Here is an 18,894-nt window from a genome sequence, read left to right as displayed (position 1 = left end):
CTTCTTTGAGCAGGAGAAGTGTGTTTGAATCCATCAGAGTAAGGTTTTTGGTGCAGTAAGAGATAGAGGAAGAGGTGCTGTAGGGTGAGTGGAGAAGGAAAGGAAAGTCTGAAACTTCCGAGAATGAGATCCCCCACATTGTATCAGGAGAGGGATGGGAGGAGGACCCCCTCCTCCCATCCCTCCCCTGAGGGCAGCTTGCTAGTTGCGTCAGTATTCGTTCTCCCTTCTGTTCTCAGTCATAACACCCAAATGTGTCAGCTGGGAACATACTATGAAAAGTAAAAATGACATTTTTGAGCTTCCATTGTAGCTGAGTGTCGTCATATATTAGGTAGGTTCAGGCCAAAGAGATGTAGGTAGACGTCCTATGTGGAAGCTCTAGGAAACTTCCTTGAAGGACAGATGCTCTATTCCCTGCCCTTTCTCCATCTTTCTCCTTTGCCTTTCCTGCTGGCTGCTCTGCAGATAAGGTGGTGGGAGTCATGCCCTCGGGAATGGAGTCCACACGAGGTGGAGTAACATGTGGAAGCTCTGCTTTGTGGATTTGCCTCCATCCGGATTTTTACCTGAGAGAGAAACAAACTTCTATCTCCTTTAAGGCACAGTGACTTCGGGTCTTCGTTACTTGTGACAAAACTTACCTTCCTTCTCACTTGTGTGTGAGTGTGACTGTGTGTGTATGAGTGCATGTGTCTGAGTGTGTGTAGGGGAAATTTGAGGGATTTGGGGGTGAAAGAATAAAGATATAAGAACCAGGAAAAGATCATTTCTTCAATCTTTTCACTTTTAGAGAGAAGAATCTGAATTAGAGGGATCCACACATGCAAAAAATTGTGTTATCTCTCACCTTAACAAAGCTTATAGTCCCCTTCATAGCTCGTGGGTCTTCATGAAACGTGAAGGTTTTACCAGAACGGGTAAAAGATGTTATAAAAACTGTGCTAATTACAGGATTTGTAGCCTCTAAATTCTTTTCCTTACATGTTATGTTAGTATAACTTAAAAAACCACAATATCTAGTATGCCAGTGTGAGGGAATTATGTAACTGGGAATATTGTCTTTGATGTTAAGTATACCACAGTGAGTTGACAGAAAATATTCAGCCGTGTGTTACCAATCACTATATAGCATAAGCTGGTGTGGCAGTCTTCACAGAGATTTCCCGTAGGTGTGTGCTACGTTAATTCTTGATCTTTAAGGCAAATCCAAGGTAAGCATTGGCTGAGGGAGTTTAGGGCTAAAGAAAAATTGAGGTAGATGTAAAAATTCAGTTATCTGTTTCTTTCCTATTTCTTTTATCTGTTCACAGGCTTTCTATTTTTGAGGGGACTTTCCGTTGATGCTTCTACCTTCTTTGTCTAGGTAAAAGGGTCAGACATTCATTCACCAGCATTTCTCGTGTACCTTTTGTGTGCTAAGCCTTCTGCTGGGAGCTGTAGTACCATGCGAGACCAAGACAGAGAAGATGAGCAGACAATGGATGAGTTTTGGATCTGTGTATTTTAAGCAGAACAGAAAGATTTTATTTTTTTGTAGGCCTAATGCTGAGAAAAACTACTTAGAAGGCTGCTTTATGGCTTGAAAACGATGCTGTATGAATGTCTTTACAGAAATTACTTTCTTATTTTCATTTACTATAATTGTTCTAATCAAAGCTTAGGGGAAAATGTGATTACTGAATTTAAAGTTGGTTATTAAATGAATATACATAAGAAATATAAATTAAAATCTATAATGTTTTAAGACTAGAAAGTAAAACATTAGTATCATAGTAAGAAGTTCCTGTTTTCAAGGAGATTTTATGATCTAAAATTTCATTTGACAGGGTCTGAATAACAATAAAGCCTGAAATGATGATTTGAAGGCAATGAAAGATCTAAAAACTTTAACATAAATAAAAATTGAAAGCACACAGTAAACTCTGAACTTATCAACAACACACAACAGTCTATTGACATATCTCTAGCCACATGTTTAACAAAATAGAGTTACCAATACGTTTGTGATATAGGTATTATTGGACAACAATCTTGGATTTCCTATTAACAGGTGTTAGAACTTGTATCTCTAAGCATTACATAAGTACACAGGGCCTGGCCTCTTCCAGGTTAAATCTCCTCTCCTGTTGCCTGTAATTAGTGGTTTACATGACAGATTTCTAATTAGGATGTGAGTTCCATGATGAAGATCACAGATCTTATTCATATTTATATTTATATGTCTTATTCCTTGCAGATGTCTGGATTCAATAAATGTTTAATCAATCGATTGATCGATCAACATATATAGTGTAAGCATAATATGATTCTATGCTTGTACAGTATAATACTCCCACACACTTTCAAATACTCAGAAAGAGCGAGAAATAGGGATGGAGACAACTGAGAGAATGGATGATTTGTGGTATGTTATTGGCCCTAAAATTTCTGCCACTAGATGAACGTTTTCAACTTCTCTGTTTCTAGAAACTCCTGAGCAAACACGATTTGATCTGTTTTATGGGGATCATAAAAAACTGAGATCAGGGTGGAATGGTTATGCTTTTTGGCCACATGGAATCCTTCAGCAGCTTTCTTATGTTTGTGGAATTCCTGTCCTTTTGTCTCCTTTTGTCTCCCGAGGTAGAAGTCAGAATCTCACCTTTCAGTTTCTCTTGTGGCTGTGGTGCCGACTCTGCCACTCAAATGCAATCATTCAACCCTCATGGACTCTGCTCTGGGTAAGCCTGAGGGAGGCAGCAGCGACAGGAGTCCAGTGGTAGCGTCCTAGGGTGGCACTGGTGGTACTGTTGGCCAGTGGCAGTGGCTTAGGGTCTCTCTGGAGCAGTCAAGTGAGCTTCCAGATCTGATTTTCTGACCCTCCCAGATTCTGTGAATTACCTAATATCTTTTAATAAATTCATTTTCTGCTTAAACTAGCTAGAATTTGCAAAAAGTAGCCCGACTGAAAAACAATATATAAAAGGACACACAAAGAGCGAGAAAAATTTACTAAGAGGAAAGGAGAGAGAAAGTCAGAGAGTACTCCTTCGTCAGAAGAGTGAGAACAATTTAATGTTCATATTAGATTTAGATTAAGCAAAGTTTTATTAAGTTGCTTATAAAGAGCATCTATCCTGCTGGTGCTTCTCATTCATTGCCTTATTTGAGGCTCTACAATTTCATGAGAAATGTATTGCTCATTGTTTTAAAAGTGAAAGATGGAAGACTCAGAGAGGTCAAGTGTTGAGAGAACTGGGAGTCCAGTCCAGGTTTCCACGCTTTGCCTCTCATCGTCTCCATGCTTTACCAACATGCCACTCACAATAGCTCCCGCCGAGTACAATGCAGGAAACCATGTTACACATTATAGTTCAATTTTAAGGCATCTGAGCACCAAAATGCACATAAATAGTTAAATAATTGGACCTTTCTTTTTTGTTAATATGCAGTTCAATTTAATGTAGTTTCACTGAGTTTTTGTCAATATGTTCGACTACAAATAAATCTCAGCACACCAGATGTGGAATTGTTCAGGTAATAACCACCTGCTTGGTAATTCCATCCAGGCCAGAAAAATCTCATCATGAAGGAGTATCATGCCGTAACGGCATTCATTTCAGAACTTTTCTCAGAGAAAAATAGCAATTCAAGCCTTAAATAGTTTTATAATTTTTTTGAACATAAAAAACACCTGCTTGAAATTTCTGACAGTCCTTGAAACTTGAACTGAAATTATTTTGTTCCATCTTCAGAAATATCCTTTGACAAGTACTCAGCATTCACCAAGAACATAAAAGATTTGATACTGCTCTCTAGCTGCTTAAGGAATAACAGATAAGAAAGCACATTGATTTTTTTAACACAGCCAGCCCACACGAAGGGAAAAGGTATACATTAAGGGGAAAAGAGAATCAATTTAGAACTTGGCACACGATGAGATAATATGGCTTTTTCTTCTCTTTCCTTCTTAGGATTTTTTCCTTATAAGATTAATATGATAAGTTAATCAACTGGAAAGGAAAGAAATGTATAACTTTAAATTAACAACCATACAAGTTTAATTGTTGTAGAACTACCAATATATGGTTCATTGAAAACGAATGGATATCGACTTATTGGGCACATACAAGAGATTTATTGAATAAATTGTTACATTGTAGAGAACTTTTCATACATGAGCTAGAGGGCAGCAGCGTACCATGAAACAGTCAGGATTGGCGGCTCAGAATTCATCACAAAACAGAATATTAAACATGAAAGTAACCAGATCTTAAATGAATGGAAATTGAAAAAATGTATTAGAAATACTAACAGCAGAAATGCATTTCCAATCACATGACTTACATTTGAATATATTTAGGTGAACAGATATTAAGTACAGGCTCAGTATCTCGGGGGAGAGGAGAGAGGAGCATTGGAGGGATGCAATATCACTGATACTGAAGGGTATGTTCAAGAGCCATTAGAAACATGAAACCATGGAAACATTAGCTGCATTATACGATGCCTGAAATTAATCCAGGTTTTCAAAATTCTGGGTGACTCTGCAATGGATTTGGAATAAATAGTTGTGAAAAGGACTAAAGAAGAAATGTTTAATATTTAATAAACTGTAAAAGGAATGATAAAAAAATCTAGCTATAATTTGTTAATTATTTGGAGGTTCATTTAAATGAATCGGATTCTAAAAGCCTCTAAAACATCTACAAATTAAATTCTACAAAGTGCTAGTTTTCTTTCTGAGATCACTAGAAAATATATATGCCAGAAATTACGATACGTTGGGGTCCGAAGTGAAAAAGAATGGTCAGATTTTAAATTGTTATTGATGTTATATACTAAACAGCACTTCAATTTATTAAATAATTGTTTTTGAGAGCCATTTGTATGTAAGTTACTGAAGATTCAGGAAGGTACAAAACTGGACAATACATGTTTCTCTCCCACAAAGAGCTTTCAATTTAATTGAGGGAATAAAGTATATTTATAAATGTTTATGGATTGAGGACAGAATATATGTGTTGTGGAAGAGAACAAAACAGCACACAGGAGGATGATTTGATCAAATAATAATCAACTAAGGTCTCATCTGTATCACAGATTTCCTTGGCTCCAACCTCGTTCCCCCAGGAAGGCAGGGGTTATCAGACCCCGTGTCTCCAGGACTTGAAGAAGGAAAAGAAGTGTGGCTAGGAAGGAGGGTAGAAAACCGACAGTAACAGCCAGCATGGCAGGCTGTCCCACTTCCTTAAGTCCCTGACAGGGAACTGGCATCTTAGTTCAGCCTCATCACGGCCACTTGCAACGCAAGAGGTGTCCCTCAGGTGCTCTCAGGATCCACTCTTCTGGTCTTCTCAGGCTGGAATGCTACCAGTCACCCCATTCTCTGCTGCAGCTCCAGTATGTCTCTCTCCTGATGTTTCTTCCCCATCAGAATTTAAATATGTTGACGTGTTTTCAATGTGTGTAATACACACACATATCCCAAGAGGAAGAGAGAAAACCTGTATTAATCCCAAATACCCTTCATACTCTCTCCTCTTCAGAATCCAATTTATTGATTGGATTACATATCCTGTTCTTTCTACTTCCTTTTACTATTTACTCCTCACAGCTCCCCACCAATCCACTCCAATTGCTCTCACCAAGGTTAACAGTGACCTTCCTCTTGTTAAATCCATTGGCCATGTCTCATTCTTTATGTTTCATGCCCACTGGGCAGGCAGCACTTAACACAGCTGACCTCTGCCTCTGTGTTGAAATGGATTTCTCTTGACTAGTAAGACACTCTAGATTCTAGGTTTTCTCCTCTCTCTGGCCACTTCTCAATGTCCTGTGAACTCCTCTCTTCTGTCTGATATTTAATGTTAGTTATTATTCAGGATCCTTATCTTCTCTCTAAAAAGTCTCTTCCTCATTCTAAAAAGTGTCCCCATAACATCTTATCTATCATCAATGCTAGCTTTCATTGATTGAAACTCTTGATTTGAAGTAATGGAAATCAAATTGAACTTGATTAAACAAATAGAAAGATTTTACCTTGGTAAGGGCGCCTCAAGGACCGTAAGACCTTAGATGCATCCAGGTTCTAGGGATGGATCTACTTGGGGACCAGAACACTGTAGATGAACCACAACATCTTTTCTCTTTCCTCATCTCAGTGTTTCTCTTCATGTTGACATTATACTTTCACTCTTGCTGTCGACTGGCTGTCTCTGTTGCTTTCTCTATACAATGGAAAACGGCTGCTGAAACAGACCAAATTTACATCTTTTATGTCCAGTAAGCAGCCTGTCTGAAGCTGGACTTTCCTAGTTCCAATTCCAAAGTGCCTGGTCCAGTTTGGGCAACGTACCCACCCCTCATCCAGTTAACTTTGGCCTGGAAGGGAGGAGCCACATTGTACAGTTATGGCTGCTTTCTCTATGCCCATGTGGATGGGACAGAGGAGGAGAATGTTTGCGGGATGACATGAAAACCCAGTGAGTGTTCCTGGTAAGTCCCATACCTTCAGTTTCCATCTACCAGCAGAGGATTGTTAAATTGATTTCTCAAAATGCACCTCCACTTGAATGTCCCCCAGGCATCTCAAACTCAATACATCCAGTGTTTAACTTATGACCTTTTGGCCTAAAAATCTAGATATTGGTTCTCTGTTATTTTTTAAGTCTTCACTGGCTTCCCTCTAAGAGAAGTCCCTTGTCACATTATTCAAGCCCAGGAGGGCTGGTGGGATGCGTGCTCTCTTGTCTTCACATAGTCAGGGCATCCCCCAGATCTCTCTCATCTGCCGAGTCAGGCCTACTTCAGCTCTTCCTGGCACTGTAGGCGCTCTGAGCCTTAGCCATGTGCTGTGCTCACTGAAGGACCCACTTGGTTCACTAGGCAGCTTCAGCTGCGGCTTCCCCGCACCCCGCACATTGTGGCCTGCAGCAGGCTTGCTGTCTCTCTCTATGTTCTTGGCACACGATCTCGGGCAAGTAACCTAATTTCTTTGTGCCACAATTCCTCTATTGATAAAATGAGCATATCCCTCTTATCCACAGCAGCAAACCTATTACAATAATTCCTCCCTCCCTTTTTTTTTAACCTAAGAATACTACACATAAAGTTAGATCACATTGCTCTGAAGTTTCTCAAATGTATTGTGCTAAGCTCCTTTGGATATTCTTTGAAAAATGTGACACTAAACAAATGATTGTATGATTTTATCATCTAACAGTTATTGAAAACCTGCTATGAGTTGGATTAATAGAAACCTAAAGCTGAGTGGAGAATAAAGAAATGTCTTGACTGAAATCTGCAGGGAGCGTCTGAATTGGACACGTATGCTACTTCAAATCCTCTTGGCTTCTCTTTATAGTATGAAACAACACTCTAAGGATTTAAACGGCAAGGTCACCTGTCACACCTGAAACTCACGGAGAGGGTGGGAAAGAATGGTTCTCTCATTTCAGGGGGACTCATTTTTCATACGTACCCAGTTGAGGAAGCCCTATGCTGCATGGTGGCCTTATGGTTTGTTTTTGTTTTCTAGTCAGGGGACAGCAATGGTTTTTGCATGTCCTGTGGTTGCCAGAGCTGTATCTCTGTCTCACTGGTATGAGAGAAGAGACAAAATTAGTGAGAAAGTGAGGCAGCTTCTGGAATCACCGTGGCTACAAGGATGCTCTAAAACAGCACTGCTCAAAGCTGCTCTAGCATCACCTCTGAGCTCTTTAGAAATGCAAACTATCAGGCCCAGGAATGTGAGTTTTCAGGAGTGCTCTAGGCAATTCCTCCGCATGCTTGAGTTTGAGAAGCAATGCCCTGCAAGATCAAGACCTGTCCAATAGTTCACAGAGATTTCCATAAGCCTTGAATCTAAGGGAAAAAAATACACACAGGCTTCCTCTGCTTTCAACATGCTACGCCCATGCTTCTAGTTTCTTGTGCCCCTGGGGCTAACATTTGCTATTCTAAACTGCTACAGAAAGAAGCCAAACAGCTGTTCTCACACCTAGGATAGCTTCTTAATGCCCAAGGAAGGCTTTTACACGCTTCAGAAAAGTATGTTATCTGCTGTGCTATTGGGTCCAACATGATGACTATTAATCAAGTTTGTAGCTAAGACAGTTAAAAGCTTCTTGACGTGTGAATGATCTCACTTCACTTCATCACTTACTCTTCTAAGGAAGGAGAGAGACTCTATAAAGAATAGTGTCTGATTGAATGGCTTCCAACTTATTGCATTTGGGATATTTTTAAGAATAGAATTTTGGCAGCACGTTTAACCTTATTGAGCTGTCTGGTATTCCCGGGAGGCAAAAATTCTTGCACGATCAAGAAGTCACCTGGTTTTTGTTCGGTACTGGTTAGGGTTATGCAATGCCACTTAATTGTCTTGATGCCTCTTAATTCTCTCTAATAATAAGCTCAGTTTTTCATAGGACAGAAACAACTATGTCAGGATATATACTCGCAGTAGGACAGCACATTGTCCATATTGCATTTGTCCACATTCTTGTAAAGGATTCTGAAACTGATCATTTATATCAGATTCACACACAGACACACACACACACACACACACACAGACACACACACACACAGGTAATGGGAGAGAGAAACAATGAATTTATCCATAATAGATCTAAACATAAAACCACAGACAACTGTACAATTTGAAAAAGTACAGTCGTTATGCCCATTGCGGCGGTCCCGTGTAGAGTCTCACATAGCTCAGTCTCTGCAATTAGACCACCTGGGTTGGAGTCCGAGCTCCACTATTTACTATCTCTGCGTCCTCGGGAAGGTTTGGTAAACTTCCAGTGCTCAGTTTCCTCGTCTGTAAAATGAGGTTCATAATAAAACCTCAAAAGTCAATGTAGAGATGAAATCAGTTAAGGCATGGAAAGCCTCCAAAACAGTGCTTATTTGTTAAGCTTGCATTAAATATTTGCAAGCAAACTACAGTATTATTTATTTTTTGTGACAAGAGAAAACATGGATTTCCTTTTACCCCATCTATATGGTTTGAGACCTCCCCAGTGGGGGGATATAGCTTAAAACAGGAGCTCTCTTGGAGACCTTTATGATGGGGGGTGCATAGAGGAAGCAAGTGCAGGGACAAGTTTTAGGCATTCAACCTGCTTCTAAGTGTGTTTTCCTTCTTCCCATTACAGGTAATTCTCATTTCTTTGGACAGATTAAGGGGGCACTTTTTTTTTCTTTTTGAGTGTGTATGATTTTTAAAAACTTACTTTATGACTTGTAATACACTTCAGAGGTAGTCTTTGACTGACAGAAAATATAGTAGGGTATCAGAGTCAAGCAGTGCCTCAAACATCACTCTTCACAGTTATATTCTATACACATGTAAGAAGAAGAGAACATTTGCAGGTGGAACTTTCCAGAAGAAATCTCATGTAGCACGGATTTTCGTCTGCTTGTGAAGTTGAAAGGAATCTTTCTAGCATACCAAATCACAATACATTTCTTGAACTACACGAAGGACTGAAATGCAAGACTATTCACTCATTTTCTTACTACTAAGTACATTTCTCATGTTAAGTCAAAGACGAAATATACAGGGTTAAGACAAAGGCAGATTTGAACAATTTATATAAAGCACAAAAACCTAACATATATAGAACATGATGTTTGACATTGGGGTTTCTTCTGAAAAAAGCTCATTTTATTAGATTTCAAGGAAAGTAAGCTGATTCTAAATAGTAACAGATTTATGATAACCTTTTAAACAAAAATTCTTTCCCAATGAGGAGTATCTATAGTTAAATTTAGAAATAAAATATTATAAATTGATAACAATATTTACCCCAAGAAACATCATACAATTTTATACATTTTATGGCTTCTTCTGTACCATTTTCAAATATGAAAATCTTGCAAGACTTTTTTTCCTGAAGACTTTAAAAATCATCCCTAGAATAATAATATACTTTATGTTGTGTTACCTCATTTAGTTCCACACAGTTCAAATAATGATTAACAGACTTTTATAAATAGAAAATAAAATATGGGCAAATTAAGATATTCACAAGCCATCTCAAAGTATTTATAAAATGTGGCTAATCTTAAAATGAATGAACCCTAAAGATTATTACATTGTTATTTCTCCTGTCAGATTGGCATATTTATACTTTGAACTTTGGTTTAATGATTTTTTGGTGAGGGTAAAATCCTTCATCCTTTTCGCTAAGAGGAAGAGTACTAACACACCTGTCTCATGCCAGAAGCTGTTCTCCTGAGGCAGCTTTCTCGAGAGTTCCATACAGTAAGACTGTGCCCGCCATTGAGTGGTTGGATAGAACCGCATCTCAGGCTACCGAAGGGCTTCTATTGAGAAATTCACAATGAATTAATGAAATTTCAATTTTTGTTACCATAAAGTGACACAATAAAATCCTCTGGGATACATATTAAATCAGAGAGTGTCACCATCAAGCGACTCACTTGGTTTCATGCTGCTGCACGATGAATAAGAGGCTCCCAATAAAGCCACATCTTGAGCTTCTATATATCGTACAGTAAATCAATAGCATTTTACAACAGAATTACACTGTAAGCTTCCCTGTGCTTTACTCTAAATCGATGGAGATCCACAATAGGATTCACCTTCTGGCTTCTATGAATCATACGGTAAATCAAGTGTCTTTATTTACGTTAAAACTGGGTAGTTGCCATCACATTATTCAATAAAGCTATAGGCGTACCATTGCTAATAAGAATGAAGTCCTATTTCTAAAGACTTGTCTCAAGACAGCTAATGGCTTTCTCAAGAATAAAGGTAATAGCTCCTATGATGTCAGGTATTGGAGTCACTTGGAGGAAGGAAGCAAAACTTACTGGAAGGGACAAGACAATTTTTGGAACCACAAACTCGAGAGGAAATTGCAGGCTAAGAGAATTCTTTCTGTTGGTGGAAGGCAAGATGATGGTGGGAAAAAGGATTCAGAGAGAATAAGGCAGTTGCAGGAGGAATGAAGATGGGATGCTGGCCAAGCATCGATTGAGAAATCCCATCCACCAATTAGTAAAAATTTTATTCGTTCTTGCCAGAGAGAAATAGTTACTTGATTCCATGATCTCTCTCTCTCTCTTTTTTTTTTTGAGGAAGAGTGGCCCTGAGCTAACATCTGTTGCCAATATTCCTCTTTTTCTTTTATCTCCCCAAAGCCCCAGTACATAGTTGTATATCCTAGTTGTAGTTCCTTCTAATTCTTCTATGTGGGACACAACCTCAGCATGGCTTGATGAGTGGTGAGTAGGTCCGCACCCGGGATTGAACCAATGAACCCCGGGCTGGCGCAGCAGAAGGTGAGAACTTAACCCTTATGCCACCGGGCCGGCCCCATCATGGTCTCTTTTAATTCTAACATTTTCAGGATTAAGGAAAAAAATTCTAGAGGAAATATCTTATCAACTTCAAAAATTTTTCTCAATTCTGGAAACTTCTTGCCTTTTCAGTACAACACTATTAATTTTTTATAAACTAAATTCAAGTAGAGTGAATTCAGGCTGAGTTTTAGTCTACTGTAGGGGGAAGGAATTATAAGTATCAAATTTAATTTTAAAACAATTTTACTCATGAAATAATCAAACGGTGTAGACCTTTTAGACAACCTAAAGGGTGAGGTTTCCAAGAAGATGCAGAACCAAGCATTTTGGGGATGTGAAAAATATCAATTATTCCTCACCTTTCTTTTAAGGATGAGGAACCTAAGGTCCAGAAAATGTTCTATGACTTGCCCAGGGCTGTTAGTTACTGGCAGAGCCAGAACTATATCAGGATCTGCTAATTTCCAGTCTGGTGCCTTTTTTTTTAATCCTGCACAATTTCAGCTTCCTACTATCTCATATTTAAACAGACTTTTTGTGCTGTCACTGGAACTTGTAAAATATTTTTACCCTTGAATCTGCCCTTTCATTTGCATTTTACCATGTTTTAAAGTCCCATTGGTTTTCCGCCCAGAGGAATTTTGAATTAAACTGCCTTTTTGGTTCTCAATTTGTTTTAAAACTCATTTTGAATTGGCCCATAAAACTGCGAGCTTGGTCTGCTCGAGTTTGAGCCCATCCTCTGATTTAAATGGACTTGGACATAAACTGGAGATAATTTCCAATTTTTCTCTCCTTCCCAATCATCAGTCAGACTCTTGCTGTCCTGTTTTACATTCTTGTGACAAAAACTGAGGAAAGCATCCCGACGCTTAAGGTGATTTTAGAGCCCCTTGGACCAGATTTAAACACATTAAGGAAAGAAAAACAGGAGTGGTGGTAGATTTTAGATAAAAAGTATATTCAAACCTGTTCCAGAAAACAGTGCCAGCAGGTGTCGATGACTCATAGTCCTCCAGTGCTTGATCACCTGATTAGCCTTTGATTGCCTGACCCTGCGTGCCCACAGCCGCGTCACTGTCAGCGGCTAGCTTCTTGTTTTCTCTCAGGAATCTGAGTGACCCCCCACTCAACTTAAAGCTTTTTTTGACAAAGCCCTTTGAGAACTGGAATAGCAGAGAAATGCTATGTAAACATATTGATTCTGTTTTCCGTACCTTTACCTCTCGCCTTCTGTAATCTTTGAGAATTGATCCTCTCTGTGTCCAGTCTTACACTGGAGCCTGGAGCGCCTAAGACTTCTGCCTTCTTTTCTTCCCATCACAGCCCTGAAACATACAAGGGGACAAAGTTTTAAGCAAGAATTTGCAATGGAGATTACATGAGTAAGTGTGTGTGTGTTTCAGAGTTTGTGTGTGGGTGTGTGTAAGCAAGTTAGAAAATCATGCACATTTCTTTAAATGAGTGAAAGGTAATGCTTACATTCAGCTTAAAGATCTATAGGGTGAATGAATGAAATTAGGGTATATTTTTCTTTCACTTTTCAGTTTTGGACACTTCAATATTTTGACGCGGGGCAGATGGGCCAAGTAGAAGCTGCAGGCCCAGTTGCCTGCTCCCCATCGGAGCTACACTCCAGCTGCAGACAGATGTTCATGTCACATTCAGGGTGACAGCTCTACAACTGCAACCCGGAGATTGGAAGAAGGAACAGAGCGAGGTGAACCGGGGGAAAACGAAACAGAACAAACTCAGACTGATTATCCCACCCCTCAGAGCAGTGGCTCTCAGCCTGGGCTGCACCCTGGACCTACCTGAGAGCTTTAATCTTGATGTGACTGGTCTGGGGTGGTGCCTGAGTGTCAGGATTTTAAAAATCTCCCAAGATGATCCTATATGAGGCGGAGGTGTTCTTAACCTTGGCCCTAAGGAATTATTGACTACCAATTCTGGTTTTGATTTAGCCAGTAGTTCTCAAACCTGCCTGTGAATAAGAATCACCATGGGAGGCTGTTAAAGACACAGATTTCTAGGCTTGTCCCAGCTCAACTAAACAGAATTACTTGAGGGTGGGTCCCCAAAAACCTGCTTTTTCTTTTTTTGTGTGCTGAGGAAGATTAACCCTGAGCTAACATCTGTTGCCAGTCTTCCTCTATTTTGTATGTGGGATGCTGCCACAGCATGGCTGACAACTGGTTTTGGTCCATGCCCAGGATCTGAATCCGAGAACCCAGGCTGCCGAAGAGGACCGTGCTGGATTAACCACTATGCCACGGGGCCGGCCTCCCCCCAAAATCTGCTTTTAAGAAAACATCTCCTCAGTGATGTTTTATGCAGCCAGCTATTTGAGAAGTAGAGAATTATTTGTCTGCTCTGACAATTACGAGATAATTTCTACTGGCTCATGTCCTTAGCATTCCACAGGAACTTCTGGGGACAGTACTAGTCACAGCTGAGGAGGGGAGGGGTGTTTGCAGAGAAGGGGAAGTTATGCTGGAAAACACCTTCAAAGTGGGAAGAAGAATAGGAGGAAATATAGAAGAGGAAGAGAAAATTGTAGTGCAAATTTAATACTATTTATTGATGAGCCTATCTTGACTTAAGTATAAATCAATCAAGTGACTCTCTAATGATGCAGAAGGAGCTGGATTTGCATCCTGGAGCTGCCACTTACCACTGTGTAAACTCGAGAGATCTGTGTTTTCAGCTATGAAGTGGATCATAGACCACCTTTTTCATGGGGTTGTTGTGAAATAATGTATGTAAGGTGCCTAATACAGTCTTCATGGGGAAGATATTCTGTAAGAGGCAGCCATCATTTTTATAGTATATATATAATTTTTTTCTGAGCAATAATACATGTAGAGAGGATGACAAAGAGAGAAGGATAATTAAGCAGAAGCATATTAAGCCTGGAAAAATCGTAAAACTTAATTGCCACCTATTATGAAAAACAAAAATTTCAAGGTTGTTTTTTATTTTAGACTTGCTTATTATATTGCTTTTAAAAATGCAGGTGGTCTCAAAAATGCAATTTTATTTTGAAACATTTCCTTTTAGGATCAGTAGTGTCTTCTATTTAATCATCCAAGAACATTTGCAATTATCACCAGTATTATAATCACCCACAGAATTATTATTTTTCTATTTTAGATATGCACAAATAGCCTAAAATATCAATTTTGGTCTCATGATGTTGAGTTTTCTTTTCTCTTCCCCAAAACACTGTAAGTTTTTTAAATTATAGGAAAACATAATAAGTGAATATGACTTTGATATTTATTAAACAGGGTATGTACTTGATATGATATATCAATTTTAATATATTCAAGCCCCTGAATAACCTAAATTTATAGAAAATATAGACTATGTGAATATGAACAACAGGCTGGCTACATTTTTTTTTTCTTCATTGGTAGAGCCTATGATTATAAATGGCAAAAGACTTAATATATGTCGTGATCTGGCAATAAAAAAATCATCCCATCTACTATCCTTGTAGCCTAGTTTCAAGGAGAGAGAGAGAGACCGAGGAAGATATGTTACTATTGCAGAAGTTCCTTTCTTTCTTAGTATGAACCTCACACACAATACCCCCAAGACCTGCAGGTGAGTCATAGTACAGTTATCCCTTTATAAAAAATATGGTATTGTGACCTATTTCAAAAGTATCATTGGTAACTATGACAGGCCCAGAAAAGCACAAAAGAAGAATTAACAGAGAAAGAAGTCTGCCAAGGCCCAGTGGTAAAAGGGATGTGAGAAGCATGACATACATTCCCCGGGTGAGTAACTCCAGTAGGAGAAAGGACGAAAGACGTAAAATTCACACAATAGCTTCAAGTTATGGGGTGAGAGCTTCAAGTTTCGAGAGACACTGCAAAGCAAACATAAGAAATTAATGGTTTCAAAGATAAGGAGAGAAAGGTAGACTTCCAGTAGACTTCTATAATAAAGGAAATTTACAGTGTTGTATAACATTATAATGCTGATGGGGGATAGCTTATTAAAAGTAATTTGCATTTGATCAAAACTGTAGAGCAATTAGCTTCAATGTGTGGCTTCTTCTCCAGCCGCTCACACTATTTCTGAGAGACCACCAGAGTGGGCTGGACCAGAGCAATTATGCATTAGGATTTGCTAAGAGTGCCAGGCATTCTTCTCACTATCCGAATAGCAGGTGTTGGTGAGAGCTTCCCATTATTAACACAAAGTAGTAATATCTCTGAGGACTGGACTCATATAATTAACAAAAAGACAGATTCTTCCAGGCTGGAGAATTCAGGTCTTCTCAGTGGGTGGGTTCTCCAGAGAATTTTTCAGGCAGAATAATGAATAATTCAAAAGCCTATTAACACTTGAGGTCTGGCAGGGCAGCATACACCCAGTCATTCTTCTTGAAAAGAGGAGGTAATTTAGGTAACCTATGCACAAGTCCTGTCCTATGTTCCCTATTTTGGTTCTTGGATGCCCAAATAAGTATATGTCTTCTCATAATGAGTTTTATGTGTTTATGTGTTGACATCTTATACACAGAATATCTTTTTCTCACTATTTATTTTTTCCACTAATAATATGGATATTTAACTCTTCTTACACCCAGATTAATCTTTTTGAAACATAGTTCGGATATTGTCACCCCCTTAAACAAAAAACAACAGTGGCTCACAGCTGCCTGTAGACCAACATTCGTATTCCTTAGCTTTTATTCACAGTCTGCGTTCCCCTTCCAGGACCCCATAGCCCAGCTAAGCTGAACTAAACACAATGCCTATTTTCACTTGGTATTTTCACACCATTGTGCCTACTTTTGCTCTTGGTGTTTCTTTCACTTAAACTGCAGTTTATCCACATCTCTATCTGCCCAAATCTTCTATCCTTCACAAGATAGCTACAACACTCTTCTCCACCCCATTTCTTATTTCCTTCAAGCCACACGCTAAATTGAAAATACTATTTTTTTTTTGGTGAGAAAGATTAGCCTGAGCTCACATCTGTTGGCAATCTTCCCCTTTTTTGCTGAGGAAGATTGGCCCTGGGCTAACATTTGTGCCCATCTTCCTCTACTTTGTATGTGGGATGCCTGCCACAGCATGGCTTGATAAGTGGTGAGTAGGTCTGTGCCCGGGATCAGAACCTGTGAATCCTAGGCCGACGAATCGCAGCTCGTGAACTTAACCACTACACCACCAAGCCGGCCCCCACTGTTTTTTTTTGAACTCCTTGTCTAGCTTGCACATTGGGAGGAGATTTTATGGACCTCACAAACCCAACCAAGATCTTGTGGGTAATCAATGTGACATCCAGACCTAAAGGAGTAAACATTTTCTGACATCTAATACAGACAATTCCCATGTCTGTGGTACAGTGTCTTTTCTGAAAGACTTATTAATTCAACTCCTTTCTCATAGCAGAAAAACCTTGTTTTGACAAGGTCTGCTATTAAGAGAGTCAGAGGGGATGCAGATGGAGGAAGTATTGATATTTCTCTTCAGGTATTTCATCTGGTGCTCTTATTTTTTAATGTCTTATTGTCTTAGTCAACTCGAGCAGCTGTAACAAAATGCAATAGACTGGGTGGTATTTAAACAACAGACATGCATTCATTTCTCACAGATCTGGAGGCTGAGAAGCCCAAAATCAAGGGGCCAGCAGATTTGGTTGTTGGTGAGAGCTCGCTTCCTGACTTGCAGATAGCAGCCATCTCACTGTGTGTGCGCGTGACCTTTCCTTAGTGCATGCCAGTGGGGAGAGAGAGCACCCTGTCTTCCTCTTATAAGGGCACTAATCTCATCATGACTGTCCCACCCTCATGACTTAATCTAAACCTAATTATCTCCCAAAGGCCCCAATTTCAATACTGTCACATTGGGGGGTTAAGGCTTCAACATGTGAAATTTTGAAGGGTCATAATCATTCAGTCCATGACACTTGTCTTAACATATTTGCACCTGCCTTGTTTCCAGTCCCAGTTCTAGATGCTTTGGAGAATGGAGAATTATTTATTCTCTTCATGTCCACATTCCAAAGATCAAAGAAAAATGAGAACCCATCTTATGGAAACTCTGCAGAATAGTACGATAAGGGTAATGGAAGCATATCTAACTACCTGACTCTCCTCTAATGATAGGCTGTAAAATATTTCAAGACAAAATAGAATTCAGAGGTCTTGTCATTTTCTCAGATGAAAAAATATAGGATATTAGAGAAGGTATTATTCATGCTAAAAACTTCCTACCAGAAACCACAAAAGGAGCTGAGACAGGTTGGTCAGGGTAAAGCTTAAGAACTCTGCGTGTTTAGATGGATAACCAGATGGATTCTATCCCACTCTTTGACTGCTCTCATTTAAAAATCCATCAGGCAGTAAGCTCTTTGAGGACAAGTTCCAAATTTTATTCTCCTTTATAATTCCTGCAACATGATGCTTTGTACTGCCTAGAAACTCAGGAAATAATTATTGAATTAAAGAATATAAGCTGGTTTAGCTGTGTGGTATGTTGGAAAACGTTTAAGACTTTGAGTTGAGTTTCAGCTTGGTTATTTACCAGCTATAGGATGTGGGTAAGCCATTTAACTTCTCAAGTTCTTAGTTTGGCCATCTATAAAAATAAGTTAGTAATGATGTCTAATTTACAGTATATTGCAAGGATTCAAGTGTTTTAAAAATTCCTGTCCTCAGTTTTTACTCATTTATTCCACATACAGTTAATGAATGCCTGCTCTGTCTCAGGCAGGGCTTTATGATCTTGGACACATCTGTAAATAGAATGGACTAAAACTCCTGCCATCATAGAACTTATATTATTATTATGTATTATATATTATTATATATTATTACAGTGCAGGAGAGAGAAACAATTAAAAAAATAAAGTTAACCAGTCAATCACTCCACTGATCATTCAGTTGTAGAGGATGTTGGAAAGCCACCAGTGTCATGGAAAGGAAAACGACGAGTGAGGGAGGGCATTGGAACGGGCGGGGGTGGTGGGGCAGGCGCCATATCACAGTGTTGAAGAAGGTGGTCAGAGGAGGCCCCACTGTGATGGGGAGATGGAAGTGAAGATCTGAAGGAGGTGAGGAGTTAGCTAAGCGGGTGCCTGGACAAAGAGGGTTCCAGGGTTGGCCAACGTCGTCAGGCAGGAGCCAGCCTGGAGGTTCTCTGGTGAGGCTGTCCTCAGGTGATCGGGCGGGGAGAGGAGCAGCAGATGACGTTGGAGAAGCAAGAGGGTGGGGCGACAGAACATTCCAGGCCTCATAGGCCCCTATAAATATTTCATCTTTTCCTCTGAGTCAGATTGGGTGCCAATGCAGAGTTTGAGCAAAGACGACGTGATCTGACTTCCATTTTATTTGCATTTAGTGCATAGAACACAGTGGACACCCAATGCACGTCTGAAGATGCTTATAAATTGAAATTCATATTTTTTAATGATTATTTATGATTTCCTTTAATCAGAATAAAATTTTGGTTGCATCTCTAGTGTGCCAAAGTGGTCAACAAAATAAAACAATAAACAAGGGAATTTCTGTCAGCTTATTGCCAACCTTCTAGGTTGACTGAATAT

This window comes from Ceratotherium simum, chromosome 13, assembly GCF_057802395.1.
Source record: "Ceratotherium simum simum isolate JZ-2026a chromosome 13, ASM5780239v1, whole genome shotgun sequence".
In the NCBI taxonomy this organism is placed as follows: domain Eukaryota; kingdom Metazoa; phylum Chordata; class Mammalia; order Perissodactyla; family Rhinocerotidae; genus Ceratotherium; species Ceratotherium simum.
The sequence above is the reverse complement of the archived record's forward strand: the minus strand, read 5'-3'. Positions refer to the sequence as shown.